Source organism: Schistocerca piceifrons, chromosome 1 (assembly GCF_021461385.2).
Source record: "Schistocerca piceifrons isolate TAMUIC-IGC-003096 chromosome 1, iqSchPice1.1, whole genome shotgun sequence".
Lineage (NCBI taxonomy): Eukaryota > Metazoa > Arthropoda > Insecta > Orthoptera > Acrididae > Schistocerca > Schistocerca piceifrons.
This window is the reverse complement of record NC_060138.1, coordinates 251692655-251714048: the sequence shown is the minus strand read 5'-3', so window position 1 is coordinate 251714048 and position 21394 is coordinate 251692655. Positions and strand designations below refer to the sequence as shown.

Sequence of the window (21394 nt, the reverse complement as noted above, 5' to 3'; positions counted from 1 at the left end):
GTTCGGTGTCGCCGTCCAGCGAGGCGCGGTAGCTGCGGTAACAAGCGGCCGACGCCCCGCGTAGCGTCTCTATCGGCACCGTCTAGTCTGCTTTTCGTTCATTGAACCGGTCGAATTTGCCTCAGTCCGTGCCCGGGCATTCTGCAGTGTAAGTCGGTTGCGATTTGGCTGTCGGCTTATCTTTATACCATTCCGTGGTGAAACTTGGGCAGGCAAGTGCATTTGTTTTCAAATTATCGTTCCTTATCTATAAAAAATATTTTCAGCGTAATTACACACAAATTTTATTTTTGTAGATATGTCTAAAACATATTTTAATTTATACTTATCACAAATTTACTTTCAGCAGGAAATAATTTCCTCTTACGTTCACGCCCGTTTTGAGACATGTCTACAAAAATTAAATTTGTGTTTAATTACGCTGAAAATAATTATTTTGTTGATAAAGATTCCGGAATAGTCCCCCAGTCGGATCTCCGGGAGGGAATTGCCAAGGGGGAGGTGACGACGAGAAAAATATTGAATAATCAACTACGAGTCGGGGTGTGGAATGTCAGAAGCCTGAATGGGGAAAAGAAGCTAGAAAATGTGAAATGGCTGAATCTAGATATAGCATGGGTCAGTGAAATGAAATGGAGAGAAAACAAGGATTTCTGGTCAGATAACTATTGAGTAATATTAACAGCAGCAGAAAATGGTATAACGGGAGTAGGATTCGCTATGAATAGGAAGATAAGGCAAAGACTGTGGTACAGGGAACAGTTCAGTGATAGGGTTGTCTTATAAGAATCGACAGCAAACCAACACCGACGACGATGGTAGGATTCGTTATGAATAGGGAGATAAGGCAAAGACTGTGTTACAGTGAACAGTTCAGTGATAGGGTTGTTCTTATGAGAATCGATAGCAAACCAACACCGACAGCGATAGTTCACGTATACATGCCGAAATCGCAAGCTGAAGATGAAGAGATAGAGAAGGTATATGAGCCTACTGAAAGGGTAGTACAGTGCACAAAGGGAGTTGAAAATCTCTACTAGACACAGGGGACTGAAATGCAGTTGTAGGGGAAGGAGTGGAAGAAAAGGTTACAGGATAATATGGGCTTGGGACAACTGAGTTCTCTAATAAACTTGAGCTAGTAATAGCGAACAGTCTGTTCGAGAATCACAAGAGGAGGCGGTATACTCTGAAAAGCCCGGGTGATACGGGAAGATTTCAGTTAGATTACATAATGGTCAGAGATTCCGGAATCAGATACTGGATTGTAAGGCGTACTGTAATATTTATGGCTTATTCAGCCATCGTATTAGGCTCCAGGAAGCTATTCCCAGGGCAGTGGAGATGCAAGAAGCATAGAGATGACGCAATGTGGGATGAGGTACCGGTGACAGATGTTAGATTCGGTACCATTCCCGTGAGAAAGACCGCCTGCATGATGCTGCTGCTCAGTGATTGGCTGCTGTGCTCCGCGGTAGGGCGCCAGAACGTTTTAAACTTTAGTTGCCATTATTAATGAAACCTGTCATCCAAATTACTTCATTTTTTTAAATAAACATCTCTCAACAGCCAGCTATCAATCAGTCATTTCAAAATTATTAAAATCAAAGTATTACTAAAAACAAAAGACTGACGATATTACTGCCGATGCACTTCGGTGGCGTTCGGGTCACGCCTTGTTGGCCTGGCGCGCGAAGTGTCTCGGGCAGTCCGGCTCTCCAGTTCTGAACGTTCCAGTAGACAGACATGTTGTCTGTTATAGCAGTATTTGTTTCATGCAATTTTATTTACTACAATTCCGACCGTCGCTAGGTACAGACATGTTGTCTGTAATATTAGTATTTGATTCATGTAATTTTATTCTCCAGTTCTGACGGTTCCAGTAGACAGACATGTTGTCTGTGGCAGGATGTATTTCAAGTTATTTTAGCCAGATATAATGACTGTGGAAAGATACGTTCAATACGTTGTGATCAAGAATAGTTTCTCGTGTCTATATCAATAAAAACGCGAGTGGCATCCCAAATGAGTTATAGTTTATTCGTAGCAGCAGTTTCTTGCGAAGTTAATTTCAGCCTCAAGAAAAAAATTCCACGCCCTGCGTGCAGTTTTCTGCGCTGGGGACATCATCACAAAGACAGCAGGTTAGTGAAGTGTAGAAGAACTTATGTATTCCACACAGGGCAGTGGAAACAACTAGGCACCTCACGTGTACTGCATGCACAGTACAAATGTGCTCAGTGACACGTCATCTGCAGTAATGCAGAGGAGGTAAAGAAGGATGAAAGTATTAACACTATCTGACTTTTATTCCTTTTTTCTTGCCGTAGTACCCAGGAGCAGATATAGACACAGATCACAACATAGTAGTGATGAAGAGTAGGTTAAAGTTCAAGGGATTAGTCAGGAAGAATCAATACTCAAAGAAGTGAGATACGGAAGTACCAAGGGATGACGAGACAAGAAGTTCTCTAAGACTGTAGATACAGCAGTAAGGAATAACTCTGTAGGCAGTACAGTTGAAGAGGAATGGACGTCTCTAAAAGGGGACCTCACAGATGTTGGAAGAAATACATAGGTACAAAGAAGTTAAGTACGAAGAAACCATGGGTAACAGAAGAAATACTTCAGTTGATCAATGAAAGAAGGAACTACGAGAATGTTTATAGAAATTCAGGAATACAGAAAGACAAGTCGCTGAAGAATGAAATAAATAAGAAGTGCAGGGAAGCTGAGACGAAATGCCTGCATGAAAAATGTGAAGACATCTTAAAAGAAATGATTGTTCGAAGCACTGACTCAGCATATAGGAAAGTCAAGACAGTCTTCGCTTAAAATAAAAGCAAGGGTGGTAGCATAAAGAGTGCAATGGGAATTCCACTGTTAAATGCAGAGGAGAGGGCGGATAGATGGAAAAAATACATTGAAGGCCTCAATGAGGGGGAAGATGTGTCTGATGTGATAGAAGAAGAAACAGGAGTCGATTTAGAAGAGATAGGGGATCCAATATTAGAATCAGAATTTAAGAGATCTTTTGGGGGACTTAAGATCAAATAAGCAGAAGGGGTAGATAACATTCTATCAGAATTTCTAAAATCATTGAGGGAGGTCACAACAAAACGACTCTTCTCGTTGGTGTGTAGAATGTATGAGTCTGGCGACATACTATCTGACTTTCGGAAAAACATCATCCACACAATTCCGAAGACTGGAAGAGCTGACAAGTGCGAGAATTATCCTACATTCTGCTTAACAGCTCACGCATCCAAGTTGCTAACAAGGATAATATACAGAAGAATCGAAAAGAAAATTGAGGATGTGCTAAATGACGATCAGTTTGGTTTTAGGAAAGGTAAAGGCACCCGAGAGGCAATCCTGATGTTGCGGTTGACAATGGAAACAAGGCTAAAGAAAAAAAAAAGATACGTTCATTCGATCTGTCGATCTGGAAAAAGCGTGCAACAATGTAAAATGGTGCAAGATGTTCGAAATTCTGAGAAAAACAGAGATATGCTGTAGGGAGAGGCGGGTAATATACGAGTACAATATGTACAAGAGCCAAGAAGGAATAATAAGACGACAAAGAACGAAGCGCTCAGATTAAAAAGGGTGTAAGACGAGGATGTAGTCTTTCAATCTGTATATCGAAAAAGCAATGATGGAAATAAAATAAATGTTCATGAGTGGAATTAAAATTCAATGTGAAAGGATGTCAATGATACGTTTCGCTGATGACATTACAATCCTGAGTGAAAGTGAAGAAGAACTGCATGATATGCTGAATGGAATGAACCGTCTAATGAGTACAGAATATGGACTGAAAGTAAATCGAAGAAAGGTTAAAGTAATGAAAAGTAGCAGAAATGAGAATAGCGAGAAACTTTACGACAGGATTGATGGTCACAAAGTTGATGAAGTTAAGGAATTCTGCTGCCTAGGCAGCAAAATAACCAATGACGCACGGAGCAATGAGGACATCAAAAGCAGAATAGCACTGGCGAAAGGGGCATTCCTGGCCAAGAGAAGTCTACTAGTATCAAACAGGCCTTAATTTCAGGAAGAAACTTCTGAGAATGTATATCTGCAGCACAGCATTGTATGACAGCGAAACATGGACCGTGGGAAAACCGGAAGAGAAGAGAATCGAAGCATTTGAGATGTGGTGCAACAGGGGGATGTTGAAAATTAGGTAGATTGATTAGGTAAGGAATGAGGAGGTTCTAAGATGAATCGGAGAGGACAGGAATATGTGGAAAACACTGACAAGGAGAAGGGACAGGATGATAGGACATCTGTTAAGACATCAGGGAATGACTTCCGTAGTACTAGAGGGAGATGTACATGACAAAAACTGTAGCGGAAGACAGAGATAGGAATACATCCAGTAGATAATGGAGGATGTAGGTTGCAAGTGCTACTCTGAGGTGAAACCAGTCAGAAGACTGATGACTCCCTCCATCCCAAAAAAAGATAAAGAACTATAAATTGAAAACAAATGCACTTGCCTGGTCAAGTTTCAGCACAAAATGGTAGAAAGATAAACCGACAGCTAAATCGCAATCGACGTTCACTGCAGAGTGCCGGGCACGGACTGAGGCAATTCCGATCCGCACAGTAAACGAAGCACAGACTAGACGGCCTCGATAATCAGAAAAACGCTTGGCGTGGCGTCGGCCATCTGCCGTTCCACGAGCTACCCCGCCTGGGGCGGAGTACCGAACGTGTTAATTTCCTCTACTTCGCGGACCCCTATTTTTATGACAAGTTTATCGTTAACCTTATTACTTTACTTTTTCTTCGGTTTACTCTCAGCCCACATTCCGTACTCATTACACAGTTCATTCTATTCAAAACATTGTGTAATTCGTCTTCACTTTCACTGTGAACAGCAATGTCATCAGAGAATCTTATCATTGATATCATTTCGCCCTGAATTTTAATTCCACTCTTGAATCTTTCTTTTATATCCGTCATTTCTTCTTCGATGTGCAGACTGAATAGTCGAGGAGACTTACACTCTTTTCAATCTGCGCAGTTCGTTCTTGGTCTTCCAGTCTTATTGTTCCCTTTTGGTTCTTGTACATATTATATATTTGCGGTCTTTCCCTACAGCTTACTACTATTCTTCCCAGAATTTTTAACCACTTGCACCAGTTTACATTATCGAATACTTTTTCTTAGTCGACAAATCTTGTGAAGGTATTTTGATTTTCCCAAGTCTTAGCTCCATTATCAAGTGGCAACGTCAGAATAGCCTCTGCGGTGCCTTTACATTTTCTAAAACCAAACTAATCGTCGTCAAACAGATCCTTGTTTTTCTTTTGCACTCTTCTGCATTCTATTGTTGTCAGTAACTTTGATAGATTAAGCACTTTGTGTGATAATTCTCGCACATTTGTGCCGTTACAATCTTCAGAACTGTCTGGATGATTTTTTTTTTTCGAAACTCTGTTGGTATGGCTGAAATATCATACAATCTACTCACCAACTTATCGTTTTGTTTTCATGTACCTTAATGATTCTAGAGATTCCGACGCAGTTTCATCTACGCCTTCTGTCTTCTTTCATTGCAAGTCCTCCAAACCTTTGTCACACTATCTCTATAATAATAGGTATAGTACGTCTTCCAAATCGACTTTCTTTCCTTCTTATATCATGTTATCGGAGAGATCCTCACCATCCCAGAAACCTTGAATGTTCAACAGCAAAACTGTTCCTGCATCAATGTTGCCAGCTTCGTTTTAGTTTTACCGCAGGCTGTTTTGACTTTTCTTAATTCTATATTTGACCTTCTGGCAATTATTTCTTTTCATACTATTCCTCAAGCCATCTTTCTTCTGCTTCCCTGTACATCCCATTTATTTCATTCTTAAGTGAAATTTCCGGTCACAAAAACTGACAACGGCTGGGAGACCGGTGTGCTCACGACATGCCCTTCCGTATCCACATCAAGTGACCCTGTCGGTTGAGGACTACACGGCGATCGGCCGTTTCCCGTTGGGCCTTCCGGGGCCTGTTCGGACGGAGGAGAAGTAACGCATTACTGCCTTTTATCGCCTACCTTCTTTTCGTGATATCCATTATTGCAGTAATTATAGCATTACAAAACTTCAAACGTACATAATCATTTCTCAGTAAGTAACGCACCCCTTCGCACGATGAATCTTCGTGACGATTTTCTTGAACGCCACCTACTCTTCATCATTACAATATTGTTGTCTGAGTCTATATCTGCTATTGAGTAAGCTTTACAATTCAGTATCTCACTTCGGGGTCTCTGTATAGCCATGATTTGACACACCTGGAATCTGCCCGGACATTTCGACCCTCTACAACTACACTTCCTCCTCTCGTGGTCCTTGTGCAGTGTATTCACTATTATTAGCTGAAATTTATTGCAGAACTCAATTAGTCATTCTACTGTCCCATTCCTACCACCAAGCCTACATTCTCCCACAACAGGGTGGGCTTACTGGTAGTTGGGAGCTCCAACGTCAGGCGCGTAATGGGGCCCCTTAGGGATATGGCAGCAAGAGAGGGGAAGAAAACCAATGTGCACTCCGTGTGCATACCGGGGGGAGTCATTCCAGGTGTGGAAAGGGTCCTTGCGGATGCCATGAAGGGTACAGGGTGCACCCATCTGCAGGTGGTCGCTCATGTCGGCACCAAAGATGTGTGTCGCTATGGATCGAAGGAAATCCTCTCTGGCTTCCGGCGGCTATCTGATTTGGTGAAGACTGCCAGTCTCGCTACCGGGATGAAAGCAGAGCTCACCATCTGCAGCATCGTCGACAGGACTGACTGCGGACCTTTGGTACAGAGCCGAGGGGAGGGTCTGAATCAGAGGCTGAGACGGTTCTGCGACCGTGTGGGATGCAGATTCCTCGACTTGCGCCATAGGGTGGTGGGGTTTCGGGTTCCGCTGGATAGGTCAGGAGTCCACTACACGCAGCAAGCGGCTACACGGGTAGCAGGGGTTGTGTGGCGTGGACTGGGCGGTTTTTTTAGGTTAGATGGCCTCGGGCAAGTACGGAAAGGGCAGCAGCCTCAAAGGGTGCGGGGCAAAGTCAGGACATGCGAGGACCAAGCAACAATCGGTACTGTAATTGTAAACTGTCGAAGCTGCATTGGTAAAGTACCGGAACTTCAAGCGCTGATAGAAAGCACCGAAGCTGAAATCGTTATAGATACAGAGAGCTGGCTGAAGCCAGAGATAAGTTCTGCCGAAATTTTTGCAAAGGCACAGACGGTGTTTAGAAAGGATAGATTGCATGCAACCGGTGGTGGCGTGTTTGTCGCTGTTAGTAGTAGTTTATCCTGTAGTGAAGTAGAAGTGGATAGTTCCTGTGAATTATTATGGGTGGAGGTTACACTCAACAACCGAGCTAGGTTAACAGTTGGCTCCTTTTACCGACCTCCCGACTCAGCAGCATTAGTGGCAAAACAAATGAGACATAATTTGTAATACATTTCACATAAATTTTCTCAGCATGTTATAGTCTTAGGTGGAGATTTCAAATTACCAGATATAGACTGGGTTACTCAGATGTTTAGGACGGGTGGTAGGGACAGAGCATCGAGTGACATTATACTGAGTGCACTATCTGGAAATTACCTCGAGCAATTAAACAGAGAACCGACTCGTGGAGATAACATCTTGGACCTATTGATAACAAACAGACCCGAACTTTTCGACTCTGTAAGTGCAGAACAGGGAATCAGTGATCATAAGGCTGTTGTAGCATTCCTGAATATGGAAGTTAATAGGAATATAAAAAAAGGGAGGAAGGTTTATCTGTTTAGCAAGATTAATAGAAGGCAGATTTCAGACTACGTAACAGATCAAAACGAAAATTTCTGTTCCGACACTGACAATGTTGAGTGTTTATGGAAAAAGTTCAAGGCAATCGTAAAATGCGTTTTAGACAGGTACGTGCCGAGTAAAACTGTGAGGGACGGGAAAAACCCACCGTGGTTCAACAACAAAGTTAGGAAACTATGCGAAAGCAAAGAGAGCTTCACTCCAAGTGTAAACGCAGCCAAAACCTCTCAGACAAACAGAAGCTAAACGATGTCAAAGTTAGCGTAAGGAGGGCTTTGCGTGAAGCGTTCAGTGAATTCGAAAGTAAAAATCTATGTACCGTCTTGACAGAAAATTCTAGGAAGTTCTGGTCTTACGTTAAATCAGTAAGTGGCTCGAAACAGCATATCCAGACACTCCGGGATGATGATGACATTGAAACAGAGGATGACACGCGTAAAGTTGAAATACTAAACACCTTTTTCCAAAGCTGTTTCACAGAGGAAGACCGATCTGCAGTTCCTTCTCTAAATCCTCGCACAAACGAAAAAATGGCTGACATCGAAATAAGTGTCCAAGGAATAGAAAAGCAACTGGAATCACTCAACAGAGGAAAGTCCACTGGACCTGACGGGATACCAATTCGATTCTACACAGAGTACGCGAAAGAACTTGCCCCCCTTCTAACAGCCGTGTACCGCAAGTCTCTAGAGGAACGGAAGGTTCCAAATGATTGGAAAAGAGCACAGGTAATCCCAGTCTTCAAGAAGGGTCGTCGAGCATATGCGCAAAACTATAGACCTATATCTCTGACGTCGATCTGTTGTAGAATTTTAGAACATGTTTTTTGCTCGAGTATCATGTCGTTTTTGGAAACCCAGAATGTACTCTGTAGGAATCAACATGGATTCCGGAAACAGCGATCGTGTGATACCCAACTCGCTTTATTTGTTCATGAGACCCAGAAAATATTGGATACAGGCTCCCAGGTAGATGCTATTTTCCTTGACTTCCGGAAGGCGTTTGATACAGTTCCGCACTGTCGCCTGATAAACAAAGTAAGAGCCTACGAAATATCAGACCAGCTGTGAGGCTGGATTGAAGAGTTTTTAGCAAACATAACACAGCATGTTGTTATCAATGGAGAGACGTCTACAGACGTTAAAGTAACCTCTGGCGTGCCACAGGGGAGTGTTATGGGACCATTGCTTTTTACAATATATGTAAATGACTTAGTAGATAGTGTCGGAAGTTCCATGCGGCTTTTCGCGGATGATGCTATAGTATACAGAGAAGTTGCAGCATTAGATAATTGTAGCGAAATGCAGGAAGACCTGCAGCGGATAGGCACTTGGTGCAGGGAGTGGCAACTGACCCTTAACATAGACAAATGTAATGTATTGCGAATACATAGAAAGAAGGATCCTTTATTGTATGATTATATGATAACGGAACAAACACTGGTAGCAGTTACTTCTGTAAAATATCTGGGAGTATGCGTGCGGAACGATTTGAAGTGGAATGATCGTATAAAATTAATTGTTGGTAAGGCGGGTACCAGATTGAGATTCATTGGGAGAGTCCTTAGAAAATGTAGTCCATCAACAAAGGAGGTGGCTTACAAAACACTCGTTCGACCTATACTTGAGTATTGCCATTCAGTGTGGGATGCGTACCAGATCGGGTTGACGGAGGAGAGAGAGAAGATCCAAAGAAGAGCGGCGCGTTTCGTCACACGGTTGTTTGGTAGCTGTGATAGTGTTACGGAGATGTTTAGCAAACTCAAGTGGCAGACTCTGCAAGAGAGGCGCTCTGCATCGCGGTGTAGCTTGCTGTCCAGGTTTCGAGAGGGTGCGTTTCTGGATGAGGTATCGAATATGTTGCTTCCCCCTACTTATACCTCCCGAGGAGATCACGAATGTAAAATTAGAGAGATTCGAGTGCGCACGGAGGCTTTCAGACAGTCGTTCTTCCCGCGAACCATACGCGACTGGAACAGAAAAGGGAGGTAATGACAGTGGCACGTAAAGTGCCCTCCGCCACACACCGTTGGGTGGCTTGCGGAGTATAAATGTAGATGTAGATGTAGATGAACACTATCGTCTGTAGCTTGCCGTACTATCGTGTTGCAATCCCTCATGATTCTTAGACTGCCATCCCCCTTCACCTATTGAATTACCGTTCATATACTTTCTCCATCTCTTTATTTTCCTCTCATGATGTCGGCACGTACCTATTTCACTGGCGTTGGTTTCCTGTCGATTCTGGTGAGAACAACCCTGAACTATTCACATAAGTCACCCTTCACCCTATTTCCCTGTTGAGAACAAATCCCACTTCCGCTATACGTTTTTCTGCTGCTGTTCATATTATCCTACATTCGTCTGCCCAGAAATTCTTGCCTTCTTTCATTTCACTTCACTGACTCGCACTGTATATATAGATTGAGCTTTTGCACTTCTCTGTTTAGATTTCACACTCCGACTTGCAGAATGATACCCTTTCGTTGGCCAGTCAGTTTCTCACAGTTGCATCCAGATGAGGAACTAATACAGATTCTTTTGCCAACTCAGAGATCATCATGACACTTTTTCAATTACCGTCGACATGCATTATGGATACACATAGTGTGTCCTTAGAGCAGTGGTTTCCATTGCCATCTGCCTCCTCATGACCTCTTTCATTGCTAATTCTTCCACCACTGAGAAGGAGTTTCTCACCAAAAGTACAAGATACGTCTCCAAAATCTAACCGCTCTTTTGCCCTCTTTGACAAGGTCATTGGAGTAAAGAGTGTAGCTTCTCATACTGGGAGCCTTCGGCCGTTGTTGCTGATGACTTTTTTCAAAATTTAAGCAGTGGCTGTGTTCGAATCCTTGACCCAGGATGTCTAGTTCCTGTAGATGAGTCGAAATAAGTTGATTCCTGACAGTTGTAGTGTATTGGGCACGGCAGCTTTGCAGGTCCATCTCAATCAATAATGTAGAGCGATTTTTTAAACGTCTCTATGGTAGCGTCTCAGTGTCGTCACATGTTTTTACATGGCTATTGTTTCCACTGGGGCCAAAGAGATACACAAGTCCCATGATGTATGTCACAGCTCGTGGCACTACAGGTCTTACAAATGGCAGAAACCATCTCCAGCTGGGATCGAGTTACTATTTGAGACCACTGTAGTACTTTATAAAATGGCTCAAATGGCTCTGAGCACTATGGGACTCAACTGCTGTGGTCATCAGTCCCCTAGAACTTAGAACTACTTAAACCTAACTAACCTAAGGACATCACACACAGCCATGCCCGAGGCAGGATTCGAACCTGCGACCGTAGCAGCAGCGCAATAGTTTATAGCTGTGCACTTAAATACACTCAAGCTCTTGATAACACACGACAAAGTTAAGGGCTTTCCTGGATATCTTTTCATTGCCACTCTGAGCTCCCGCCTAGCCTCGGACGCAGCCAAGCTTCTGCGATGTATGGCGTGTAAAGCAACTTGTGTGACGTCACAAGTTCGTTTCGGGGCCCCGGATTTACCGCAGGCCCAATTTTTAACGTGTAGCCATTGGCGCATCGCAGTAGAAAATTGGCAACACCGTTGCAAGCTGTCAGGGATCTTCTTGCGTCGTCTCGACCGTTGTTGAAGACTACAGCTACACCACGGATTGATAACGATAATAATAATAATAATAATAATAATAATACTAACGACAATACCGGGCGCAAGTTGGAAAATCTATTGGCAAAGAATTATTTGTTTTATTTCTTTATTTTGGCTTTGGGTTACAAGGACCATACAGCCAACAACGGTTATAAAGCGCCAAAGAAACGTAACCGAAAAAAATACAGTAGCACAAAATTAAGAAGTTAGTAAACGAACGTTCTTAAAATAATATAAAAGCGCAGTTAGACGAATATTAAACAGCCGATGGCAGCGATGGCAAACACTGTACATCATACACCTAAGTACAACAACAGCTGAAGAGCAGAATTGCAAGTAACATCATATAACTGTGTGAGAAATATGGCAAACAGACGACGTACTTAAAAGAGAAACCCAAAATGACAAACACAATACAACAAACGATATGAACAATAGCGCCAGTAGACACTGACATAGCCGGCCTCTGGTGGCCGAGCGGTTCTAGGCGCTTCAGTCTGGACCACGCGACCGCTACGGTCGCAGGTTCGAATCCTGCCTCAGGCATGGATGTGTGTGATGTCCTTAGGTTAGTTAGGTTTAAGTAGTTCTAAGTTCTAGGGGAGTGATGACCACAGCAGTTGAGTCCCATAGTGCTAGGGGACTGATGACCTGAGATGTTAAGTCCCATAGTGCTCAGAGCCATTTTTGAAGACAATGACATAACGCCGGACGTTGTGGCCGAGCGGTTCTAGGCACTTCAGTCTGGAATCGTGCGACCGCTACGGTCGCAGGTTCGAATCCTGCCCGGGCATGGATGTGTGTGATGTCCTTAGGCTAGTTCGGTTTAAGTAGTTCTCAGTTCTAGGGGACTGATGGCCTCAGATGTTAAGTCCCATAGTACTCAGAGCCATTTGAACCATTTTGAACACTGACATAAAATGTGCAAGAGAGCAGAAATGAACATGTAACATAAACTACTGGCCATTAAAATTGCTACACCAAGAAGAAATGCAGATGGTAAACGGGTATTCATTGGACAAATATATTATACTAGAACTGACATGTGACTACATTTTCACGCAGTTTGGGTGCATAGATCCTGAGAAATCAGAAGCCAGAACAAACACGCCAGGCCGTAATAACGGCCTTGATACGCCTGCGCATTGAGTCAAACAGAGCTTGGATGGCCTGCACAAGTACAGCTGCCCATGCAGCTTCAACACGATACCACAGTTCATCAAGAGTAGTGACTGGCATATTGTGACGAGCCATTTGCTCGGCCACCATTGACCAGACGTTTTCAATTGGTGAGAGATCTGGAGAATGTACTGACCAGGGCAGCAGTCGAACATTTTCTGTATCCAGAAAGGCCCGTACAGGACCTGCAACATGCGGTCGTGCATTATCCTGCTGAAATGTAGGGTTTCGCAGGGATCGAATGAAGGGTAGAGCCACGGGTCTTAACACATCTGAAATGTAATGTCCACTGCTCAAAGTGTCGTCAATGCGAACAAGAGGTGACCGAGATTTGTAACCAATGGCACCCCATACCATCACGCCGGGTGATACGCCAGTATGGCGATGACGAATACACGCTTCCAATGTGCGTTCACCGCGATGTCACCAAACACGGATGTGACCGTCATGATACTGTAAACAGAACCTGGATTCATCCGAAAAAATGACGTTTTCCATTTGTGCACCCAGGTTCGTCGTTGAATACACCATCGCAGGCGCTCCTGTCTGTGATGCAGCGTCAAGGGTAACCGAAGCCATGGTATCCGAGCTGATAGTCCATCTTGCTGCAAATGTTGTCGAACTGTTCGTACAGATGATTGTTGTCTTGCAAACGTCCCCATCCGCTGACTCACGATCCGTTACAGCCATGCGGATAAGATGCCTGCCATCTCGACTGCTAGAGATACGAGGCCGTTGGGATGCAGCACGGCGTTCCGTATTACGCTCATGAACCCACCGATTCCATATTCTGCTAACAGTCATTGGATCTCGACCAACGCGAGCAGTAATGTCACGATACGATAAACCGCAATCGCGATAGGCTACAATCCGACCTTTATCAAAGTCGGAAACGTGATGGTACGCATTTCTGCTCGTTACACGAGGCATCACAACAACGTTTCACCAGGCAACGCCGGTCCACTGCTGTTTGTGTATGAGAAATCGGTTGGAAACTTTCCTCATGTCAGCACGTTGTAGGTGTCGCCAGCGGTGCCAACCTTGTGTGAATGATCTGAAAAGCTAATGATTTGCATATCACAGCATCTTCTTCCTGTCTGTTAAATTTCGCGTCTGTATCACGTCATCTTCGTGGTGTAGCAATTTTAATCACCAGTAGTGTACTATGTGATACATGTATACCCTAGAATACTTTTATTTATCAAAACGGTGGAGTAAAACAGTAACACTGTTAGGGAAAGGGTAACCTCTCGCAACCAATTTTTTATACAAGTCTGTTTGTGCAGTCGTGTACTTGGAAAATGCCAATATGTTGGGATTAAGATATGCCAATGCAGCTGTGACCTTGTCGCAGTGTCCGTGTCCCAGCCTCATGCGGTTGACAGAAGTCACATGCTGTCTAACGAAGCTGCACCGAGGCGAACGATGGTCGAGAAGAGATGTTTGGTTGTATGGCCGCCAAGTGGCCTCCTTGAGAGTGCTGAGGATCTTGCCATTCAAAATTACAAGCGTGATGAGCAGCCTTCCGTATCGTCAGTATGAGATCCGTATAAGGGATCGGCGTTGGGCGTAACTGGCCTTCTGGCTTGACAAGACGATCAGCACATTCATTATGAAGAATGCCATGATGTCCTTTAATCCAGAGTAACTGAACTTCAATAAACAATGTTTGCGTGTATATTTTGGCCGCCAAGTCGTCCAGAACTTACATGTTGGTTATCAAACGCTAGATGTTGCAGTTTCTGCTGGACACTTTGAGAGTCCGTAAGTAGCAGGACGAACTTGAATGTCCGAATACCATAATGAGTAGCTCCCCTGATGGTCAGTAGCTCCACTGTGTAAATAGAAGATTGAGGTGGAAGCGCAAACATTTCGTAGGCGCCACTAGAAGCGCAAAAGAAGGCGTATCCCATACAGCGGCGTAACGTGGTTGTAAAGGTTGGGGAGACTCTTCAGTTATTATAGGGAGACAAAATAATAAAATGAACAATAATTTAAACAAACGAAACGAAATGTATCAATCAAAACAACAACAATAACAATAACAACAACAACTACTACTACTACCACCAGTAATAATAATAATAATAATAATAATAATAACTAACTTGTTCAAGAAACGATGACAAATTTGGAGAACTCCAGCAGCAAGAGAAAATAGCACATATTTTCTTGTACACAAGTGCAATGCACCTATCTTTTCTTTCCACGAATAAGTCTATAACTCGTGAAACTTCCTGGCAGATTAAAACTTTGTGCCGGACCGAGACTCGAACTCGGGACCTTTGCCTTCCTCGGGCAAGTGCTCTTCCGACTCACGGCCCGTCCTCACAGTTTTAATTCCGCCAGTACCTCGCCTCCTACCTTCCAAACTTCACAGAAGCTCTCCTGCGAGCCTTGCAGAACTAGCACTCCTGGAAGAAAGGATATTGCGGAGACATGGCTTAGCCACAGCCTGGGGATGTTTCCAGAATGAGAAGCATCTGTCTACACAGCGGAGCTACTGACCATCAGGGGAGCTATTCATTATTCTGGAAACATCCCCAGGCTGTGGCTAAGCCATGTCTCCGCAATGTCCTTTCTTTCATGAGTGCTAGTTCTGTGAGGTTCGCAGGAGAGCTTCTGTAAAGTTTGGAAGGTAGAGGACGAGGTACTGGCAGAAGTAAAGCTGTGAGGACGGGGCGCGAGTCGTGCTTGGGTAGCTCAGATGGTAGAGCACTTGCCCGCGAAAGGCAGAGGTCCCGACTTCGAGTCTCGGTCCGGCACACAGTTTTAATCTGCCAGGAAGTTTCACATCAGCGCACACTCCGCTACAGAGTGAAAATCTCATTCTGAAGTCTATAACTCGTTCTACAAATATTCGATCACTGGATAGCTCTCCAAGTAGTGTCTTTTCTATTGCTAACGTGCTGATACACGACAGCGGGGTGCTGGACATTGAATTCGTTAAGTAATTCTTCACTCGTTTAAGAGTACTCATGCTTCGTTCACTGCTTACTGTAATTGTGGGTAAGGTCAAAACCAAACGCAGAAAGTTCGTTGTTTCTTCATAAACAGAGTGTAAATCATTGTTGACAATATACTTTAAGAGGATCCTTGGAGATTAGTGTTTTTTCTCATCAGCGTATATGCTACACAGTTCCTTTTCAAGTTGTTCTTGTTTGAAAAAAAGATACTGTTCTAATAACTGAAGCAGCTCTGCAGATGACGAAGAAATTGAAGAAATGTATGATGAGATAAAAGAAATTATTCAGATAGTGAAGGGAGACGAAAATTTAATAGTCATGGGTGATTGGAATTCGATAGTAGGAAAAGGAAGGGAAGGAAACGTAGTAAGTGAATATGGATTGCGGGTAAGAAATGAAAGAGGAAGCCTCCTGGTAGAATTTTGCACAGAGCACAACTTAATCATAGCTAACACTTGGTTCAAGAATCATAAAAGGAGGTTGTATACATGGAAGAAGCCTGGAGATACTGACAGGTTTCAGATAGATTATATAATGGTAAGACAGAGATTTAGGAACCAGGTTTTAAATTTTAAGACATTTCCAGGGGCAGATGTGAACTCTGCCCACAATCTATTAGTTATGAACTGTAGATTAAAACTGAAGAAACTGCAAAATGGTTGGAATTTAAGGAGGTGGAACCTGGATAAACTGAAAGAACCAGAGGTTGTAGAGAGTTTCAGGAAGAGCATAAAGGAACAATTGACAAGAATGGAGGAAAGAAATACAGTAGAAGAAGAATGGGTAGCTTTGAGGGATGAAGTGGTGAAGGCAGCAGAGGATCAAGTAGGTAAAAAGACGAGGGCTAGTAGAAATTCTTGGGTGACAGAAGAAATACTGAATTTCATTGATGAAAGGAGAAAATATAAAAATGCAGTAAATGAAGCAGGCAAAAAGGAATACAAACGTCTCAAAAATGAGATCGACAGCAAGTGCAAAATGGCTAAGCAGGGATGGCTAGAGGACAAATGTAAGGATGTAGAGGCTTATCTCACTAGGGGTAAGATAGATACTGCCTACAGGAAAACTAAAGAGACCTTTGGAGAAAAGAGAACCACTTGTATGAATATCAAGGGCTCAGATGGAAACCCAGTTCTAAGCAAAGAAGAGAAAGCAGAAAGGTGGAAGGAGTATATAGAGGGACTATACAAGGGCGATGTTGTTGAGGACAATATTATGGAAATGGAAGAGGATGTAGATGAAGATGAAATGGGAGATAGGATACTGCGTGAAGAATTTGATAGAGCACTGAAAGACCTAAGTCGAAACAAGGCCCCGGGAGTAGACAACATTCCATTAGAACTACTGACAGCCTTGGGAGAGCAGTCCTGACAAAACTCTACCATCTGGTGAGCAAGATGTACAAGACAGGCGAAATACCCTCAGACTTCAAGAAGAATATAACAATTCCAATCCCAAAGAAAGCAGACGTTGACAGATGTGAAAATTACCGAACTATCAGTTTAATAATTCACGGGTGCAAAATACTACAGCGAATTCTGTACAGACGAATGGAAAAACTGGTAGAAGCCAACCTCGGGGAAGATCAGCTTGGGTTCCGTAGAAATATGGGAACACGTGAGACAATACTGACCCTACGACTTATCATAGAAGCTAGATTAAGAAAAGGCAAACCTACGTTTCTAGCATTTGTATACTTGGAGAAAGTTTTTGACAATGTTGACTAGAATACTCTCTTTCAAATTCTGAAGGTGGCAGGGTTAAAATACAGGGATCGAAAGGCTATTTACAATTTGTACAGAAACCAGATGGCAGTTATAAGAGTTGAGGGACATGAAAGGGAAGCAGTTGTTGGGAAGGGAGTAAGACAGGGTTGTAGCCTCTCCCCGATGTTATTCAATCTTTATATTGAGCAAGCAGTAAAGGAAACAAAAGAAAAATTCGGTTTAGGTATTAAAATCCATGGAGAAGAAATAAAAACTTTAAGGTTCGCCGATGACATTGTAATTCGGTCAGAGACAGCAAAGGACTTGGAAGAGCAGTTGAACGGAATGGACAGTGTCTTGAAGGGAGGATATAAGATGAACATCAACAAAAGCAAAACGAGGATAATGGAATGTAGTCGAATTAAATCGGGCGATGCTGAGGGAATTAGATTAGGAAATGAGACACTTAAAGTAGTAAAGGAGTTTTGTTATTTGGGGAGCAAAGTAACTGATGATGGTCGAAGTAGAGAGGATATAAAATGTAGACTGGCAATGGCAAGGAAAGCGTTCCTGAAGAAGAGACATTTGTTAACATCGAGTATAGATTTAAGTGCCAGGAAGTCGTTTCTGAAAGTATTTGTATGGACTGTAGCCATGTATGAAAGTGAAACATGGACGAAAAATAGTTTAGACAAGAAGAGAATAGAAGCTTTTAAAATGTGGTGCTACAGAAGAATGCTGAAGATTAGATGGGTAGATCATGTAACTAATGAGGAAGTATTGAATAGGATTGGGGAGAAGAGGAGTTTGTGGCACAACTTGACTAGAAGAAGGGATCGGTTGGTAGGACATGTTCTGAGGCATCAAGGGATCACGAATTTAGTATTGGAGGGCAGTGTGGAAGGTAAAAATCGTAGAGGGAGACCAAGAGATGAATACACTAAACAGATTCAGAAGGATGTAGGCTGCAGTACGTATTGGGAGATGAAGAAGCTTGCACAGGATAGAGTAGCACGGAGAGCTGCGTCGAACCAGTCTCAGGACTGAAGACCACAACAACAACAAACTGAAGCAGTTTCAATTTTGGGAATTCTTTTGATAGTTCGGCAAACACTTTCCGTTCAAAAGTTCAACAAACTGAATTTGGGGAAAGCCTTGAAATCTCCTTTGTATCTGAACAATTTGCAAATCCAATATCTCGTAAGTTAGTGCCCTAAGAGATGTCTTTTGACTGTCACTGAACGATAAGTTGCCAGTCAAACACAAGCTGCATTTAGTGCATTCATCAACGAATGTTTCCCTTCTTAACTGTTGTAAGTTTCTCAAAACAGTTCTTATTTCCTCGTGACAAGCAGTTACACTGACAGCTTTGGACTGGAGAGCATCAAAGAGATTATCAACACAAACAAAGCACGCTCGGTAGAAGCAAAGAAGGTAGACAAACGTAGGATCATCTATTCGCCGTTTCATTCCAAAAGCACAACTCAAAGATTGCGGGTCCCACTGTGAGTCTGTATCATCAATAATATAATTAAAAACACTATATAGATTTGAGAAATGACTAGATATTGTTGAAATTGCCCTGGAACGAAAGTTCCAGCGAGCATTGCATGTGGCAGTTTAAATCATTTCTCAGTTAGGAACACCGTTCGTTTTGATGATTTGCTGAAAAACGAATGGAATGTAGTAAGACCACTTACAAACATGCGTACTTGTCGTATGATTTTGGGGGAAATGTAACAGTATCAAATTCAGTTGGTGTGCGCAACAATGAGTAAAAAACGGATAGGGACAGAACTGCTACACCAATTGTAGTCCTTTTTCTCTGCCCGCCATTACTGTCCTGTGTGTGTAAGACATTCTAATGTCTCCTCAAGTTCCGCCTAGAATAGTGATTGGAACATGAGAACTTGCTTCCGCGGAAGCAAAATGGATGCCGTGAAGTCAGAAGTACTTACGATAATAAAACTATACAACAGCCGACCAGTTGCAATGGATAAAGAAATTCTTTACCTAGGTTTCGACAAATATAAATTTGTCTTCTTCGGAAGGTAACTGCGATGGTACATTAGTCCTTACTAATGTAAAATATATTTGTCGGAACCTAGGTAAAGAATTTCTTTATCCATTGCAACTGGTCGGCTGGTTATAATTTTATTACTTGAAACGGGTGCTGTTGTGCAGCTATGTAAAAAAAAAAAAAAAAAAAACACTTACGATAATATTACCTTGCTTGCGATGGGCACTGAAAACTCGATCTTTACTAACGAGTATTTAACAATCTTATTTCTTGACTTTTTGAGGGCGTAAGACAATATCCTGACACCTGAACTTATCAACAAATTGCAAATTGCAACTGCTGAATCTCCCGGAGGTGATTCTACGGGTTATATACAGTTTGCTTGGATGCTGTACCGTATAAATCTACGATCGGGACAGTGTGTTGTATGGGCTCCGCTAATGTCTCGTGGCCTCCCACAAGGCGCGATACTGAGACCGTTAGTATATGCCATACATGTCGCCGGCCTAAAGACCTAGAAACTTTGTTCAGCTCCACCGTGAGAGTTCTTCAGTATGCGGCCGACATCGACGCATGTGAAATGTTGGCGCATAGGAGTTGACAATGAGCTCACTTTGCCACCTGACAAGTCAGTTGTGATACGAGGAAACGGCGTAATACCTTCTCATCTCAGCTTCATCTTGGCTCGTACACATTTCCTGTTCGGGCACACGCTAAATTCCTTGGCATCTACTTCGACAGTAAACTGACGTGGACGCGACATGTTGCGTACCTCATCGCCAAGGTGGATAACGGTGTGAACATCTTGCGTGTGCTTGCCCAAGTATGGTGGGGAGCGGAATCTATTATTCTTTTGACTCTGTACAAGGTTTTGATCCGTTCTGTCTTAGATTTAGGTAGCATTGTCTATGGCGTTGCAACGCAATCAACTTTGCGCAAGCTCGATGTCATCCATTATAGAGTGATCCGTTTTGTCCTCAGAGCCATGAAATCAACGCCCACCGACCCTCTGCTAGTGGAAGCATCCGTCATGCCGTTGTCTACAAGACGTCAGATGTTGTCCGATATTTTTCTCCTCAGTCTATCTTCGATGTTTGATTGTGCCTCTCTTAAGGCGGTGGTTCGATTCTGAAGACTCACACAGGCACCTTGTGGATGACGACTGCCCAGAACTTCTTTACTAATTCGCAGGTCCGATAAATGGCGCCATCTCTTTCCACTCATTCCACAATACACAAAACTCACCTGCTTTCGTTTTTCGTTTAGAGCGTATTTTTCACTCCAGCCCCAGCGGAAGTCCTGCCGCCCGGTTTCCGAAAGTAGACCAACATCACTCGCGACATGAAGCATTTTCTCAAGATACACTGGTCGCAGTACCCATTCTATACACATGGTTGTACATCTGAGTCTGAGGCGTGTGCGAGATACGCCTTCTCTTGCGCTTCTAGTGGCACCTAACAAATGTTTGTGCTTCCACCTGAATGTTATATATACACAACGGAGCTACTGGCCATCAGGGAAGATATTCATCATTGTATTCGGACATTCAAGTTCGGCATGATACTTACGGGACTCTCAAAGTGTGCTGCATAAATTGCAACATCCCGCGTGTGATAAACAGATCAACAGGTATGATCTGGACGTCTTGGCGGCCGTAAGAGACTCGCAGACGTTGGGTATTGCCGTTCAGTTACTCTGGATTAGAGGACTTCATGGCATCCTTCATAATGAAAGTGTTGATCGCCTTGCCAAGAGGAGTATTGCTGAAGGCCAGTTACGCCCAGCGCCGATCCCTTATACGGATGTCATATCGACGATACGGAAGGGTGCTTGTCACGCCTGGAACTGTGAATGACATGTCCCTCAGGCTATACGACAAATTACATCAAATAGCAGCACTGTCAGCCGTTGCTGCTAAAAAAAAAAAAAAAAACATTCACCATATTTTTATGACACCTCTTAATTATTGAAATGTGTTTCCTGAGACATTCTGGTAAGGGCATTTGTACAACATAATTTTCGTGTGCATTAGAAGTAACGAATTGCTAAGAGTAAAGCATAGTCA

The 21394-nt window shown here is 43.1% G+C and overlaps 1 protein-coding gene across 1 annotated transcript in view; it reads right to left on the bottom strand.

Moving 5' to 3' along the window:
- LOC124792676 (potassium channel subfamily T member 2) overlaps window positions 1–21394 on the bottom strand; it is a 691963-nt gene that overhangs the window by 426498 nt on the left and 244071 nt on the right. The gene's annotated exons all lie outside the window — the stretch shown is intronic.